We start from the raw sequence: 17,045 nt of genomic DNA, 5'->3' as shown, positions 1-17,045 counted from the left end.
CCTTACAGGGTTAAAAAGAAAGATTCCTACTTTCATTGCTACCTGCTTGCTGGCTAGCCAGCTAGCCAGCCCTGTGGGCCTTGCTGCTGCTGCAGCCAAAAAACAAAAGGTGGTGCTGCTGCTGCTTCTGCTTCTGCTTGTGTCTGGCCGCTGTTGGAGCGTCCAGGCACAGGACTTCTGCTGCTGCTGACTAAATGGCCTCCTTAATTGGATCATTTGAGTAGCCAGCACACCTGTGCAGGTAGGGCATGACATGATAGGCAGCTGCCTTGATAGCGGGTGGGTGCTGAATGTTCCTAATTGACAAAATAAGATTAATGCTTATGAAGAAATATAAAATCTCATCCCTTCCCCAATATCGCGCCACACCCCTACCCCTTAATTCCCTGGTTGAACTTGATGGACATATGTCTTTTTTCGACCGTACTAACTATGTAACTATGTAACATAACATGGGGGGGGGGGGGGGGGGTCTCCTGGCTGTTCACACAGGTGTGTCATTGCTGTACATTGACCATGCATTGCTTCTGTGGTATTGCAAAGGCAAAGACAAATGCTTCCAGCCATCCATTGCACTAATGGATTGGTCATCAGCTGGCTGTCTATGTCCCGCATCAATATAGACCAAAGTACAGAGGGTTAGGCTATGCTATTGTGCACCTACCTGATGCATCAGAAGGTGCGAGGCCCTTGCTAAATTCTGTGCACAGACTTTGAGATCTATACTTTAGACTGTATCTAAACCTGCTCCAACATGGACTGACATTCTGGCCTACTTTCAGCCGATGCGACTTGTCTGTCGCTGAACAGTCGCTTTTTATGTATTCAGCACCTATGTATAATGTTGTAAAAATGCTCTAGAAGCTAAAGTCGCAGAAATGTCACACATATTTGGCCTGCAACTTTCTGTGCGACAAATTCAGACAGGAAAAATCAGTATAAATCCTTAGAAAATTATCCCCCAGTGTCTCCATCTGCTGGCGGTATTGAATAAGCATTGCTGCACTGATGGGGTATGCATTAGACGAAAAAAAAGAAGAAAAAGAAGAATAATACGCCCAGAAAAGAGGCGAAAAGGAGAAAAACGTAAAAAAACGTGAAAAAAAAGTAAGAGGAAGAGAAGGGAAAAAAAGGTGGAAATGGGTTTAAAAGTGATTTCGGCGGAGAAATATATATATATATATATATATATATATATATATATATATATACGCGCACACACACACATATATATAAACGTATTCTCCGTTGAGATATTGCAGCCGCTGCTGTGTCCAGGCCCAGGAGCCTTAGCACTGTGCTGTGATGTCACTCAATACCACTGACATCACTAGGTGTAAACAACATCTCTCCTTTGCTGTGTATGTGACTATGGAGCTGTTTGGTGATGTCGTCTATTATGGCCTTCATAGAAGCAACAGGAGATTGTTGCATCCATCTAGAACCCTCAGAACTACAGTGCTATGATGTCACTCACTTCCACAGGCCTTGCAGAGTGTAAACAACAACAACCCAGCTTTGTTGTGTATGTAACCATAGGGATTTGTGATGTCACCTAGAACCTTCACAGCAGCGACAGCTTTATGAGGAGCATCAGCACTGCTCTGCCTGAGCAGAACCATCACCGCCATAGGTTGTCAAATAACCCGGATTTAACCCACACAGGTAAGTCCAATGGGGTGCAGGCATGTCCTCTATGCTTACAGCTTCCCGTGGGTGTTGGTTTGATACCGTTTGGGGACAGCCAAGGAGGCATCTGCAGGCAACAAAGGTAGGTGTGTGCTTGTGTGTGTGTTTCCTATGCAGATCCTAAGCCCAGTGTCACATGCAAGTAGGAGGAGTAAGAAGGGTTCCTGGCAAATCCGGGTTATGGATTGCATTTAAAAAGGCCCCGTGGGAGTGCAATGGGCCCCTGTCTTGCTGCTTAGCAATAATGGTATGGGTTTAGGTTCTGCTGTGTGTACTGGTGGTTGACTGCCCCCCAGCCCAGAGTGTGCATGGAAAATTGTCTGGCAGCCTCCCTGACAGCAAGCAGTGATAGTGCCCATGAAGGGCACCTTGTTGGGCCCGCCCCTTTCACGGTTATCGCTTCTCGGCCTTTTGGCTAAGATCAAGTGTAGTATCTGTTCTTATCAGTTTAATATCTGATACGTCCCCTATCTGGGGACCATATATTAAATGGATTTTTGAGAACGGGGGCCGATTTCGAAGCTTGCTTCCGTCGCCCTATGCATTGACCCGATATGGCAGTATCTTCGGGTACAGTGCACCACCCCCTTACAGGGTTAAAAAGAAAGATTCCTACTTTCATTGCTACCTGCTTGCTGGCTAGCCAGCTAGCCAGCCCTGTGGGCCTTGCTGCTGCTGCAGCCAAAAAACAAAAGGTGGTGCTGCTGCTGCTTCTGCTGCTTCTGCTTCTGCTTGTGTCTGGCCGCTGTTGGAGCGTCCAGGCACAGGACTTCTGCTGCTGCTGACTAAATGGCCTCCTTAATTGGATCATTTGAGTAGCCAGCACACCTGTGCAGGTAGGGCATGACATGATAGGCAGCTGCCTTGATAGCGGGTGGGTGCTGAATGTTCCTAATTGACAAAATAAGATTAATGCTTATGAAGAAATATAAAATCTCATCCCTTCCCCAATATCGCGCCACACCCCTACCCCTTAATTCCCTGGTTGAACTTGATGGACATATGTCTTTTTTCGACCGTACTAACTATGTAACTATGTAACATAACATGGGGGGGGGGGGGGGGGTCTCCTGGCTGTTCACACAGGTGTGTCATTGCTGTACATTGACCATGCATTGCTTCTGTGGTATTGCAAAGGCAAAGACAAATGCTTCCAGCCATCCATTGCACTAATGGATTGGTCATCAGCTGGCTGTCTATGTCCCGCATCAATATAGACCAAAGTACAGAGGGTTAGGCTATGCTATTGTGCACCTACCTGATGCATCAGAAGGTGCGAGGCCCTTGCTAAATTCTGTGCACAGACTTTGAGATCTATACTTTAGACTGTATCTAAACCTGCTCCAACATGGACTGACATTCTGGCCTACTTTCAGCCGATGCGACTTGTCTGTCGCTGAACAGTCGCTTTTTATGTATTCAACACCTATGTATAATGTTGTAAAAATGCTCTAGAAGCTAAAGTCGCAGAAATGTCACACATATTTGGCCTGCAACTTTCTGTGCGACAAATTCAGACAGGAAAAATCAGTATAAATCCTTAGAAAATTATCCCCCAGTGTCTCCATCTGCTGGCGGTATTGAATAAGCATTGCTGCACTGATGGGGTATGCATTAGACGAAAAAAAAGAAGAAAAAGAAGAATAATACGCCCAGAAAAGAGGCGAAAAGGAGAAAAACGTAAAAAAACGTGAAAAAAAAGTAAGAGGAAGAGAAGGGAAAAAAAGGTGGAAATGGGTTTAAAAGTGATTTCGGCGGAGAAATATATATATATATATATATATATATATATATATATATACGCGCACACACACACATATATATAAACGTATTCTCCGTTGAGATATTGCAGCCGCTGCTGTGTCCAGGCCCAGGAGCCTTAGCACTGTGCTGTGATGTCACTCAATACCACTGACATCACTAGGTGTAAACAACATCTCTCCTTTGCTGTGTATGTGACTATGGAGCTGTTTGGTGATGTCGTCTATTATGGCCTTCATAGAAGCAACAGGAGATTGTTGCATCCATCTAGAACCCTCAGAACTACAGTGCTATGATGTCACTCACTTCCACAGGCCTTGCAGAGTGTAAACAACAACAACCCAGCTTTGTTGTGTATGTAACCATAGGGATTTGTGATGTCACCTAGAACCTTCACAGCAGCGACAGCTTTATGAGGAGCATCAGCACTGCTCTGCCTGAGCAGAACCATCACCGCCATAGGTTGTCAAATAACCCGGATTTAACCCACACAGGTAAGTCCAATGGGGTGCAGGCATGTCCTCTATGCTTACAGCTTCCCGTGGGTGTTGGTTTGATACCGTTTGGGGACAGCCAAGGAGGCATCTGCAGGCAACAAAGGTAGGTGTGTGCTTGTGTGTGTGTTTCCTATGCAGATCCTAAGCCCAGTGTCACATGCAAGTAGGAGGAGTAAGAAGGGTTCCTGGCAAATCCGGGTTATGGATTGCATTTAAAAAGGCCCCGTGGGAGTGCAATGGGCCCCTGTCTTGCTGCTTAGCAATAATGGTATGGGTTTAGGTTCTGCTGTGTGTACTGGTGGTTGACTGCCCCCCAGCCCAGAGTGTGCATGGAAAATTGTCTGGCAGCCTCCCTGACAGCAAGCAGTGATAGTGCCCATGAAGGGCACCTTGTTGGGCCCGCCCCTTTCACGGTTATCGCTTCTCGGCCTTTTGGCTAAGATCAAGTGTAGTATCTGTTCTTATCAGTTTAATATCTGATACGTCCCCTATCTGGGGACCATATATTAAATGGATTTTTGAGAACGGGGGCCGATTTCGAAGCTTGCTTCCGTCGCCCTATGCATTGACCCGATATGGCAGTATCTTCGGGTACAGTGCACCACCCCCTTACAGGGTTAAAAAGAAAGATTCCTACTTTCATTGCTACCTGCTTGCTGGCTAGCCAGCTAGCCAGCCCTGTGGGCCTTGCTGCTGCTGCAGCCAAAAAACAAAAGGTGGTGCTGCTGCTGCTTCTGCTGCTTCTGCTTGTGTCTGGCCGCTGTTGGAGCGTCCAGGCACAGGACTTCTGCTGCTGCTGACTAAATGGCCTCCTTAATTGGATCATTTGAGTAGCCAGCACACCTGTGCAGGTAGGGCATGACATGATAGGCAGCTGCCTTGATAGCGGGTGGGTGCTGAATGTTCCTAATTGACAAAATAAGATTAATGCTTATGAAGAAATATAAAATCTCATCCCTTCCCCAATATCGCGCCACACCCCTACCCCTTAATTCCCTGGTTGAACTTGATGGACATATGTCTTTTTTCGACCGTACTAACTATGTAACTATGTAACATAACATGGGGGGGGGGGGGGGGTCTCCTGGCTGTTCACACAGGTGTGTCATTGCTGTACATTGACCATGCATTGCTTCTGTGGTATTGCAAAGGCAAAGACAAATGCTTCCAGCCATCCATTGCACTAATGGATTGGTCATCAGCTGGCTGTCTATGTCCCGCATCAATATAGACCAAAGTACAGAGGGTTAGGCTATGCTATTGTGCACCTACCTGATGCATCAGAAGGTGCGAGGCCCTTGCTAAATTCTGTGCACAGACTTTGAGATCTATACTTTAGACTGTATCTAAACCTGCTCCAACATGGACTGACATTCTGGCCTACTTTCAGCCGATGCGACTTGTCTGTCGCTGAACAGTCGCTTTTTATGTATTCAGCACCTATGTATAATGTTGTAAAAATGCTCTAGAAGCTAAAGTCGTAGAAATGTCACACATATTTGGCCTGCAACTTTCTGTGCGACAAATTCAGACAGGAAAAATCAGTATAAATCCTTAGAAAATTATCCCCCAGTGTCTCCATCTGCTGGCGGTATTGAATAAGCATTGCTGCACTGATGGGGTATGCATTAGACGAAAAAAAAGAAGAAAAAGAAGAATAATACGCCCAGAAAAGAGGCGAAAAGGAGAAAAACGTAAAAAAACGTGAAAAAAAAGTAAGAGGAAGAGAAGGGAAAAAAAGGTGGAAATGGGTTTAAAAGTGATTTCGGCGGAGAAATATATATATATATATATATATATATATATATATATATATATATATATATACGCGCACACACACACATATATATAAACGTATTCTCCGTTGAGATATTGCAGCCGCTGCTGTGTCCAGGCCCAGGAGCCTTAGCACTGTGCTGTGATGTCACTCAATACCACTGACATCACTAGGTGTAAACAACATCTCTCCTTTGCTGTGTATGTGACTATGGAGCTGTTTGGTGATGTCGTCTATTATGGCCTTCATAGAAGCAACAGGAGAGTGTTGCATCCATCTAGAACCCTCAGAACTACAGTGCTATGATGTCACTCACTTCCACAGGCCTTGCAGAGTGTAAACAACAACAACCCAGCTTTGTTGTGTATGTAACCATAGGGATTTGTGATGTCACCTAGAACCTTCACAGCAGCGACAGCTTTATGAGGAGCATCAGCACTGCTCTGCCTGAGCAGAACCATCACCGCCATAGGTTGTCAAATAACCCGGATTTAACCCACACAGGTAAGTCCAATGGGGTGCAGGCATGTCCTCTATGCTTACAGCTTCCCGTGGGTGTTGGTTTGATACCGTTTGGGGACAGCCAAGGAGGCATCTGTAGGCAACAAAGGTAGGTGTGTGCTTGTGTGTGTGTTTCCTATGCAGATCCTAAGCCCAGTGTCACATGCAAGTAGGAGGAGTAAGAAGGGTTCCTGGCAAATCCGGGTTATGGATTGCATTTAAAAAGGCCCCGTGGGAGTGCAATGGGCCCCTGTCTTGCTGCTTAGCAATAATGGTATGGGTTTAGGTTCTGCTGTGTGTACTGGTGGTTGACTGCCCCCCAGCCCAGAGTGTGCATGGAAAATTGTCTGGCAGCCTCCCTGACAGCAAGCAGTGATAGTGCCCATGAAGGGCACCTTGTTGGGCCCGCCCCTTTCACGGTTATCGCTTCTCGGCCTTTTGGCTAAGATCAAGTGTAGTATCTGTTCTTATCAGTTTAATATCTGATACGTCCCCTATCTGGGGACCATATATTAAATGGATTTTTGAGAACGGGGGCCGATTTCGAAGCTTGCTTCCGTCGCCCTATGCATTGACCCGATATGGCAGTATCTTCGGGTACAGTGCACCACCCCCTTACAGGGTTAAAAAGAAAGATTCCTACTTTCATTGCTACCTGCTTGCTGGCTAGCCAGCTAGCCAGCCCTGTGGGCCTTGCTGCTGCTGCAGCCAAAAAACAAAAGGTGGTGCTGCTGCTGCTTCTGCTGCTTCTGCTTCTGCTTGTGTCTGGCCGCTGTTGGAGCGTCCAGGCACAGGACTTCTGCTGCTGCTGACTAAATGGCCTCCTTAATTGGATCATTTGAGTAGCCAGCACACCTGTGCAGGTAGGGCATGACATGATAGGCAGCTGCCTTGATAGCGGGTGGGTGCTGAATGTTCCTAATTGACAAAATAAGATTAATGCTTATGAAGAAATATAAAATCTCATCCCTTCCCCAATATCGCGCCACACCCCTACCCCTTAATTCCCTGGTTGAACTTGATGGACATATGTCTTTTTTCGACCGTACTAACTATGTAACTATGTAACATAACATGGGGGGGGGGGTCTCCTGGCTGTTCACACAGGTGTGTCATTGCTGTACATTGACCATGCATTGCTTCTGTGGTATTGCAAAGGCAAAGACAAATGCTTCCAGCCATCCATTGCACTAATGGATTGGTCATCAGCTGGCTGTCTATGTCCCGCATCAATATAGACCAAAGTACAGAGGGTTAGGCTATGCTATTGTGCACCTACCTGATGCATCAGAAGGTGCGAGGCCCTTGCTAAATTCTGTGCACAGACTTTGAGATCTATACTTTAGACTGTATCTAAACCTGCTCCAACATGGACTGACATTCTGGCCTACTTTCAGCCGATGCGACTTGTCTGTCGCTGAACAGTCGCTTTTTATGTATTCAGCACCTATGTATAATGTTGTAAAAATGCTCTAGAAGCTAAAGTCGCAGAAATGTCACACATATTTGGCCTGCAACTTTCTGTGCGACAAATTCAGACAGGAAAAATCAGTATAAATCCTTAGAAAATTATCCCCCAGTGTCTCCATCTGCTGGCGGTATTGAATAAGCATTGCTGCACTGATGGGGTATGCATTAGACGAAAAAAAAGAAGAAAAAGAAGAATAATACGCCCAGAAAAGAGGCGAAAAGGAGAAAAACGTAAAAAAACGTGAAAAAAAAGTAAGAGGAAGAGAAGGGAAAAAAAGGTGGAAATGGGTTTAAAAGTGATTTCGGCGGAGATATATATATATATATATATATATATATATATATATATATATATATACGCGCACACACACACATATATATAAACGTATTCTCCGTTGAGATATTGCAGCCGCTGCTGTGTCCAGGCCCAGGAGCCTTAGCACTGTGCTGTGATGTCACTCAATACCACTGACATCACTAGGTGTAAACAACATCTCTCCTTTGCTGTGTATGTGACTATGGAGCTGTTTGGTGATGTCGTCTATTATGGCCTTCATAGAAGCAACAGGAGATTGTTGCATCCATCTAGAACCCTCAGAACTACAGTGCTATGATGTCACTCACTTCCACAGGCCTTGCAGAGTGTAAACAACAACAACCCAGCTTTGTTGTGTATGTAACCATAGGGATTTGTGATGTCACCTAGAACCTTCACAGCAGCGACAGCTTTATGAGGAGCATCAGCACTGCTCTGCCTGAGCAGAACCATCACCGCCATAGGTTGTCAAATAACCCGGATTTAACCCACACAGGTAAGTCCAATGGGGTGCAGGCATGTCCTCTATGCTTACAGCTTCCCGTGGGTGTTGGTTTGATACCGTTTGGGGACAGCCAAGGAGGCATCTGCAGGCAACAAAGGTAGGTGTGTGCTTGTGTGTGTGTTTCCTATGCAGATCCTAAGCCCAGTGTCACATGCAAGTAGGAGGAGTAAGAAGGGTTCCTGGCAAATCCGGGTTATGGATTGCATTTAAAAAGGCCCCGTGGGAGTGCAATGGGCCCCTGTCTTGCTGCTTAGCAATAATGGTATGGGTTTAGGTTCTGCTGTGTGTACTGGTGGTTGACTGCCCCCCAGCCCAGAGTGTGCATGGAAAATTGTCTGGCAGCCTCCCTGACAGCAAGCAGTGATAGTGCCCATGAAGGGCACCTTGTTGGGCCCGCCCCTTTCACGGTTATCGCTTCTCGGCCTTTTGGCTCCGATCAAGTGTAAACTTGGTCTGGGTCAGGGGTGCGGGTGTTCTGCTGAGCAGGAATCCGGAGTGGTGATCTTACTGTGGAATCGACAGACAAGAGAAGAACAATGGCTGGAAAGGAATACCTCCCTGCGATTGAGAAGACTGTACGTTTTGTGGTGGAAACTTCTGACCGGGGTAAGAATCGGATTGAGTACATTGGACATGAACTTGTGGAGAAATTGGGTGGTTTTGGCATGGATAGTTTGTTCTGTGTGCAAGAGAATAGGAAGCAAGGAATATATGATGTGTCCTTCATCTATGAAGCTGATTGCCAGAACTTCTATGAATGTTTGAAAAGAAATGCCAATAACCCTGTCTTGGAAAATGTAAAGTTTTTTCCTCTGTTTGAGATGGGAGTGAAGACTCTGTTTGTACATATGTACAATCCATTCTTAGACCCGGATATGATTAAGAACTTTCTAAGTATCTACTGTGAAAGTGTCCAAGGGGGAGTGAAGCAAACTAGTAGTTTGGGTGTGTTTAATGGCACATGGAAGTTCTTTGTAAAACTGAAGCTGGATCCTGGGAGCATTGGTGGAGTGAAACACCCACCGGCCAATTTTTCAATCGCCGGAAACCGGGGTTATGTCTATTATTATGGCCAGCCATTGTTTTGCCGTGATTGTTTGCTGTTTGGACATGTTAAAGAGGCTTGTCCAGGTAATAAGAAGTGCCGAAATTGTAAAATGCCAGGGCATGAAGCGGGAGCTTGTCCACAGCCCAGAACTTGTGATCTTTGTGGCCTTGTTGGACATGTGTATAGAAATTGTCCGGAGGTGGCTAAAAGGGAGAAGGAGAAAGAGGCCAGAAAAGATTTGGCAATTAAAAAAAGGGAAAAGGCAAAGGCAGACATGGCAGAAAAGAGTGTGATTGCTATTATTGAGAAAGCAACGGTGGTGGAAGAGAAGGTGCAGGAGGAGATTGAAGAGGAGATGGAGGAGGAGGTGAGAATTGAAGAGGTGCCTAGTCCTCAGGTGTCTGGCACTCAAAAAGTTGAATGGTCGAATTCAGAAGAGGAAAGTGCTAAAGAGAGAGAGGAAGATCTTTTTCGTCCCCCACGGAAGGCGGCGAGAGGTGCCAGTGGTGAAAAGATGGAGCAGACGGTGGTGGAGACGAGTAATCGTTTTGCCGCAATATCTGAGGGTGAAATGGATAAATGCATTGGAGAAGAAACTTCTCCCTCGACACTGAGCCGTAAAGTTCATTAACTCTCTTCTAGGTTTTTTCTTCCTATGGGTTGTTATTTGATTTGATATGTCTTTTTCGGTTAGTTTGTCAAATGTTAGAGTCTTTAAAAATAAGAATAGAAGAGCGGCCATTCTGGAGGAATTGGCAGGAACTAATAATGACATAATTTGTCTTCCGGAAATGTGCATTGGATTTTCCTCCAAAAAAGGAGGAGTGGAGATATGGACCAGCAGTGTGGTCTTGCTCTAATGTAAATAGAAATGATGGAGTTGGGGTTTTGTTTAGGAATAATAAGTTTAAAGTTTGTAGTCAAATGGTGTTAAGGGAAGGAAGGTGTGTGTTGGTGGAGGTTGGGTTACATGGGTTTAAGTTTAAGTTAATTAATGTTTATGCACCTGTGAATAAGGAGGAGAGGGTGGGTTTGTTTGAAATAATTAAGGGGTTTTTGTCTGGGAAGGAACCAGTGTTGTTAGTAGGTGATTTCAACTGTGAGATTGGGAGGGATGCGGATGTTTCTGGAAATATGCTTAAGAGTATGGTGAGTGATTTCAAGTTAAGAGATGTGGTTGAAGTGTGTGGTGTGAATCCTGTGTTAGCAACATATCATGCTGAGAGTGGAAGGAGTGAGTCAAGATTAGATATGTGTTTTGTGTCCAAAATGATAGGATGTATGTGGTATAAGCAAGAGAGAGTGATTTATTCTGATCATGAGCGTGTGAGTTGTGGTTTGGTGTTGGATGAGATTTGCATAAGTGGGAGGGGTTACTGGAAGCTTAATGTGAAACTGTTGGATGAAAAGGAGGTATATGATAGGTATATTAAGAAGTATAAGTTATGGTGTGAGAAGAAAAAAGAATTTTTGGATTTATTGTGTTGGTGGGAGTGGGTTAAAGAAAGAACTAAGGTTTTTTTCAAGAGGGAAGGTTATAAAAGGAAAGCTAGGGAAAGAAAGAAGTATGAATGGCTGAATAAAAGGTTGGGGTTTCTCAATAAGTTGAAAAAGAAGGGATGGAGAGTGGATGGTAAGATTGATGCTGTGAAAAGAGATATAAAGGATTGGTTGAATGAAAGAGGAAAAGAGTTAATGTACAGAGCAAAAGTGGACAAATTGGAGAAGGATGAAAAGTGTTCAAGATATTTTTTTAAGAAAGTGATTGGGAGAAAGGATGATTTAGTGAGTGTGTATGATAAGGATGGTGGTTTGGTGAGAGGCAAAGCTGTACTGAATGTGGTGAAAGAGTTTTATGAGGACTTATATGCAGTCAAACAGTGTGATAGGGGTTTGGCTGAGGAAGTGCTGGAAGTGATTGATAAGAAGGTAGATTGTAATGAGTATGAGAGTTTAATGAGAGAGATTGGAATGGAAGAGATTAAAAGGACGGTTGATAGTATGGCTAAAAATAAGACTCCTGGAGAGGATGGGTTGCCGGCTGAGTTTTATGTGAAATTGTGGGATGTACTGAAGGATGATATGGAGAGTATCTTTAAGTATATGTGGGCTAATGGAAGATTGGTGGAAAGTATGAAGAGTGGGATAGTGGTTTTGATTTATAAGAAAGGGGATGTGAATGATATAAGGAATTGGAGGCCGATAACTTTGTTGAATGTGGATTATAAAATATTTGCAAAGCTGATTACAAATAGAATGAGGGACGTGATAGAGCAAGTGATTGGGGAGGAGCAAGTGTGTGGTGTGCCAGGAAGAAGAATTAGTGAGAATTTGTGTTTGTTGAGAGATATATTGTGGGATGGTATGTGTAGAAAGCAGGTGGTTCGTGTGTTGTCAATTGATTTTGAAAAAGCTTTTGACCGTTTGTCGCATGGGTTTTTGTTTAAGGTGCTAGTTAAAATGGGGTTTCCAGGTGATTTTGTGAATATTGTGAGAATGTTGTATAAGGAAGTGTATAGTAAGATTCTGATTAATGGATGGATGACTGAGGAGATTAAAGTATGTTCAGGGGTGAGACAGGGATGTCCCTTGTCACCTATTGCTTTTATTTGTGCTATGGAACCATTATTAGAATTATTGCGTAAGGATAAATGTGTGAGAGGTGTGAGAGTTCCGGGGGGTCGTGGTAAAGAGGTTAAAGTGTTGGCTTATATGGATGATGTATGTGTGGTAAGTGAATCTGTTGCGGCTGTAAGAAGATCCAAGTTATTGGTAAGTCTGTTTTGTGGTGCGTCTGGTTTTAAGGTCAATTGGGGAAAGAGTGAATATAAATGTTTTGGTGGTGTGACTCAGAGTGAGGATGTTGGTATGGAAGGGGTGGAAGGGCCTATTCAAGTGTTGGGGGTTAAGATGGATGAACGGTTGGATGGTAGAAATAGTTGGGAGGATGTGGGGAAGAGAGTGCAAAAGAAATTGAATTTTTGGAGGTTGAGAGAGTTGTCAATGGTTGGTAAGGTTATGATAGTGAAGAGTGTGATTTTGCCAATACTGTTATATGTTGCTGTTGTGTTTCCGCCAAGTTATATGGTTTTGCGAAAGGTGAAAAGAATGTTATTTGTGTTTTTGTGGGGTACAAAGATGGAAAGAGTTAAGAGAGAGATTGTAATGAAAGATGGTAAAAATGGAGGAATGGACTTTCCGAATGTTGATGTGTATCTGGGTGTGAATATTGTTTTTGCTTTGAAAAGAATGATGGGAGGTGAAAAGAGTTGTGCATGTATGGTGAGATATTTGGGTGGCAGTGTGTTATGTAAATTGGGTTGGTTGGAAAGAGATTTGAGAGTGCCTTATGCTTTTGTGTGTCCTAGTTGGTATGTATATGTGGTGAAATTTTTGGAGAATTATAGGTTGATTGGTGTGGGTCCAGAAGTGTTTGTGAGTAAAAAGAGTATGATTGGGTACATTAAAAAAGAGGAAGTTGAATGTTCAATTAATATGGTGAGAGCTGTAGATGTGGGGAGAGTGTGGAAGAGTATAATGACTGTTGGAGTAACAAATAGACAACGTGAGATAGTATGGCAGAGTTTGCATGGTGCGTTACCGGTAAGAGAATTTCAAAGAAATAGAGGGATTGGAAGGTATGAGAGGTGTCCAAGAGATGGGTGTGATGGGATTGAGAGTGTGATGCATGTATTTTGGAATTGTGAAATGGCGCAAGGTGTGTGGAAAGGGGTGAGTTTGCTGTTTAAAGAATTGACTGGTATAAGGTATATGTCGTATGATGTGGTTATGTTTGGACTTAGTATGGTAGGGAGAGATAAGGAAAGGGTTTTTTTTGTGTTGCTTGCCATTATTAAAGAAGTACTTTGGGATGTTAGGAATTTATGTGTATTCAAAAGAAATAACGTGTCGGTGGAGGGTTGTATTAAGATGATTCTAGATAGGTTATATGTTGTTTATTTGTGTGATAGGAAGAATTTGGGGGATAAGGATGCTGAGGGGATATGGAAGTTTTTGAAATGGAGATATCTTGTAAGTTTGTAATTGGTGATGGTATTTATGTTTGTTTGAAATTGAAAATAAAAAGAAAGACCTAATGATGAGTTGGACTTTACTTCAGAAAGTCTAAGTGACGAAGTATGGAGTTGGATTTTGATGTTTTAATGTCCAAACCTGAAGGTTTAAAAAAAAAAAAAATAAATAAAAAAAAAAAATCTGTTCTTATCAGTTTAATATCTGATACGTCCCCTATATGGGGACCATATATTAAATGGATTTTTGAGAACGGGGGCCGATTTCAAAGCTTGCTTCCGTCGCCCTATGCATTGACCCGATATGGCAGTATCTTCGGGTACAGTGCACCACCCCCTTACAGGGTTAAAAAGAAAGATTCCTACTTTCATTGCTACCTGCTTGCTGGCTAGCCAGCTAGCCAGCCCTGTGGGCCTTGCTGCTGCTGCAGCCAAAAAACAAAAGGTGGTGCTGCTGCTGCTTCTGCTGCTTCTGCTTCTGCTTGTGTCTGGCCGCTGTTGGAGCGTCCAGGCACAGGACTTCTGCTGCTGCTGACTAAATGGCCTCCTTAATTGGATCATTTGAGTAGCCAGCACACCTGTGCAGGTAGGGCATGACATGATAGGCAGCTGCCTTGATAGCGGGTGGGTGCTGAATGTTCCTAATTGACAAAATAAGATTAATGCTTATGAAGAAATATAAAATCTCATCCCTTCCCCAATATCGCGCCACACCCCTACCCCTTAATTCCCTGGTTGAACTTGATGGACATATGTCTTTTTTCGACCGTACTAACTATGTAACTATGTAACATAACATGGGGGGGGGGGGGGGGGTCTCCTGGCTGTTCGCACAGGTGTGTCATTGCTGTACATTGACCATGCATTGCTTCTGTGGTATTGCAAAGGCAAAGACAAATGCTTCCAGCCATCCATTGCACTAATGGATTGGTCATCAGCTGGCTGTCTATGTCCCGCATCAATATAGACCAAAGTACAGAGGGTTAGGCTATGCTATTGTGCACCTACCTGATGCATCAGAAGGTGCGAGGCCCTTGCTAAATTCTGTGCACAGACTTTGAGATCTATACTTTAGACTGTATCTAAACCTGCTCCAACATGGACTGACATTCTGGCCTACTTTCAGCCGATGCGACTTGTCTGTCGCTGAACAGTCGCTTTTTATGTATTCAGCACCTATGTATAATGTTGTAAAAATGCTCTAGAAGCTAAAGTCGCAGAAATGTCACACATATTTGGCCTGCAACTTTCTGTGCGACAAATTCAGACAGGAAAAATCAGTATAAATCCTTAGAAAATTATCCCCCAGTGTCTCCATCTGCTGGCGGTATTGAATAAGCATTGCTGCACTGATGGGGTATGCATTAGACGAAAAAAAAGAAGAAAAAGAAGAATAATACGCCCAGAAAAGAGGCGAAAAGGAGAAAAACGTAAAAAAACGTGAAAAAAAAGTAAGAGGAAGAGAAGGGAAAAAAAGGTGGAAATGGGTTTAAAAGTGATTTCGGCGGAGAAATATATATATATATATATATATATATATATATATACGCGCACACACACACATATATATAAACGTATTCTCCGTTGAGATATTGCAGCCGCTGCTGTGTCCAGGCCCAGGAGCCTTAGCACTGTGCTGTGATGTCACTCAATACCACTGACATCACTAGGTGTAAACAACATCTCTCCTTTGCTGTGTATGTGACTATGGAGCTGTTTGGTGATGTCGTCTATTATGGCCTTCATAGAAGCAACAGGAGATTGTTGCATCCATCTAGAACCCTCAGAACTACAGTGCTATGATGTCACTCACTTCCACAGGCCTTGCAGAGTGTAAACAACAACAACCCAGCTTTGTTGTGTATGTAACCATAGGGATTTGTGATGTCACCTAGAACCTTCACAGCAGCGACAGCTTTATGAGGAGCATCAGCACTGCTCTGCCTGAGCAGAACCATCACCGCCATAGGTTGTCAAATAACCCGGATTTAACCCACACAGGTAAGTCCAATGGGGTGCAGGCATGTCCTCTATGCTTACAGCTTCCCGTGGGTGTTGGTTTGATACCGTTTGGGGACAGCCAAGGAGGCATCTGCAGGCAACAAAGGTAGGTGTGTGCTTGTGTGTGTGTTTCCTATGCAGATCCTAAGCCCAGTGTCACATGCAAGTAGGAGGAGTAAGAAGGGTTCCTGGCAAATCCGGGTTATGGATTGCATTTAAAAAGGCCCCGTGGGAGTGCAATGGGCCCCTGTCTTGCTGCTTAGCAATAATGGTATGGGTTTAGGTTCTGCTGTGTGTACTGGTGGTTGACTGCCCCCCAGCCCAGAGTGTGCATGGAAAATTGTCTGGCAGCCTCCCTGACAGCAAGCAGTGATAGTGCCCATGAAGGGCACCTTGTTGGGCCCGCCCCTTTCACGGTTATCGCTTCTCGGCCTTTTGGCTAAGATCAAGTGTAGTATCTGTTCTTATCAGTTTAATATCTGATACGTCCCCTATCTGGGGACCATATATTAAATGGATTTTTGAGAACGGGGGCCGATTTCGAAGCTTGCTTCCGTCGCCCTATGCATTGACCCGATATGGCAGTATCTTCGGGTACAGTGCACCACCCCCTTACAGGGTTAAAAAGAAAGATTCCTACTTTCATTGCTACCTGCTTGCTGGCTAGCCAGCTAGCCAGCCCTGTGGGCCTTGCTGCTGTTGCAGCCAAAAAACAAAAGGTGGTGCTGCTGCTGCTTCTGCTGCTTCTGCTTCTGCTTGTGTCTGGCCGCTGTTGGAGCGTCCAGGCACAGGACTTCTGCTGCTGCTGACTAAATGGCCTCCTTAATTGGATCATTTGAGTAGCCAGCACACCTGTGCAGGTAGGGCATGACATGATAGGCAGCTGCCTTGATAGCGGGTGGGTGCTGAATGTTCCTAATTGACAAAATAAGATTAATGCTTATGAAGAAATATAAAATCTCATCCCTTCCCCAATATCGCGCCACACCCCTACCCCTTAATTCCCTGGTTGAACTTGATGGACATATGTCTTTTTTCGACCGTACTAACTATGTAACTATGTAACATAACATGGGGGGGGGGGGGGGGGGGTCTCCTGGCTGTTCACACAGGTGTGTCATTGCTGTACATTGACCATGCATTGCTTCTGTGGTATTGCAAAGGCAAAGACAAATGCTTCCAGCCATCCATTGCACTAATGGATTGGTCATCAGCTGGCTGTCTATGTCCCGCATCAATATAGACCAAAGTACAGAGGGTTAGGCTATGCTATTGTGCACCTACCTGATGCATCAGAAGGTGCGAGGCCCTTGCTAAATTCTGTGCACAGACTTTGAGATCTATACTTTAGACTGTATCTAAACCTGCTCCAACATGGACTGACATTCTGGCCTACTTTCAGCCGATGCGACTTGTCTGTCGCTGAACAGTCGCTTTTTATGTATTCAG

General features: G+C 44.3%; 4 non-coding genes and 1 pseudogene across 4 annotated transcripts; all 5 read left to right on the top strand.

The window, feature by feature from the left end:
* The first annotated feature begins 2,084 nt into the window (after positions 1-2,084).
* Positions 2,085-2,275, top strand: LOC130313893 (U2 spliceosomal RNA). The gene has a single exon (XR_008861735.1). It is a non-coding gene; the product is annotated as a U2 spliceosomal RNA (small nuclear RNA).
* Positions 2,276-4,363: 2,088 nt separating this feature from the next.
* LOC130313916 (U2 spliceosomal RNA) lies at positions 4,364-4,554 on the top strand. Its single transcript, XR_008861750.1, has one exon. It is a non-coding gene; the product is annotated as a U2 spliceosomal RNA (small nuclear RNA).
* Positions 4,555-6,647: 2,093 nt separating this feature from the next.
* Positions 6,648-6,838, top strand: LOC130313915 (U2 spliceosomal RNA). The gene has a single exon (XR_008861749.1). It is a non-coding gene; the product is annotated as a U2 spliceosomal RNA (small nuclear RNA).
* A 6,922-nt stretch (positions 6,839-13,760) lies between these two features.
* On the top strand, positions 13,761-13,931 carry LOC130313908 (U2 spliceosomal RNA; annotated as a pseudogene).
* Positions 13,932-16,015: 2,084 nt separating this feature from the next.
* LOC130313914 (U2 spliceosomal RNA) lies at positions 16,016-16,206 on the top strand. Its single transcript, XR_008861748.1, has one exon. It is a non-coding gene; the product is annotated as a U2 spliceosomal RNA (small nuclear RNA).
* Positions 16,207-17,045: the final 839 nt, after the last annotated feature.

Source organism: Hyla sarda, unplaced genomic scaffold (genome assembly GCF_029499605.1).
Source record: "Hyla sarda isolate aHylSar1 unplaced genomic scaffold, aHylSar1.hap1 scaffold_1789, whole genome shotgun sequence".
Lineage (NCBI taxonomy): Eukaryota > Metazoa > Chordata > Amphibia > Anura > Hylidae > Hyla > Hyla sarda.
The sequence above is the reverse complement of the archived record's forward strand: the minus strand, read 5'-3'. Positions and strand labels throughout refer to the sequence as shown.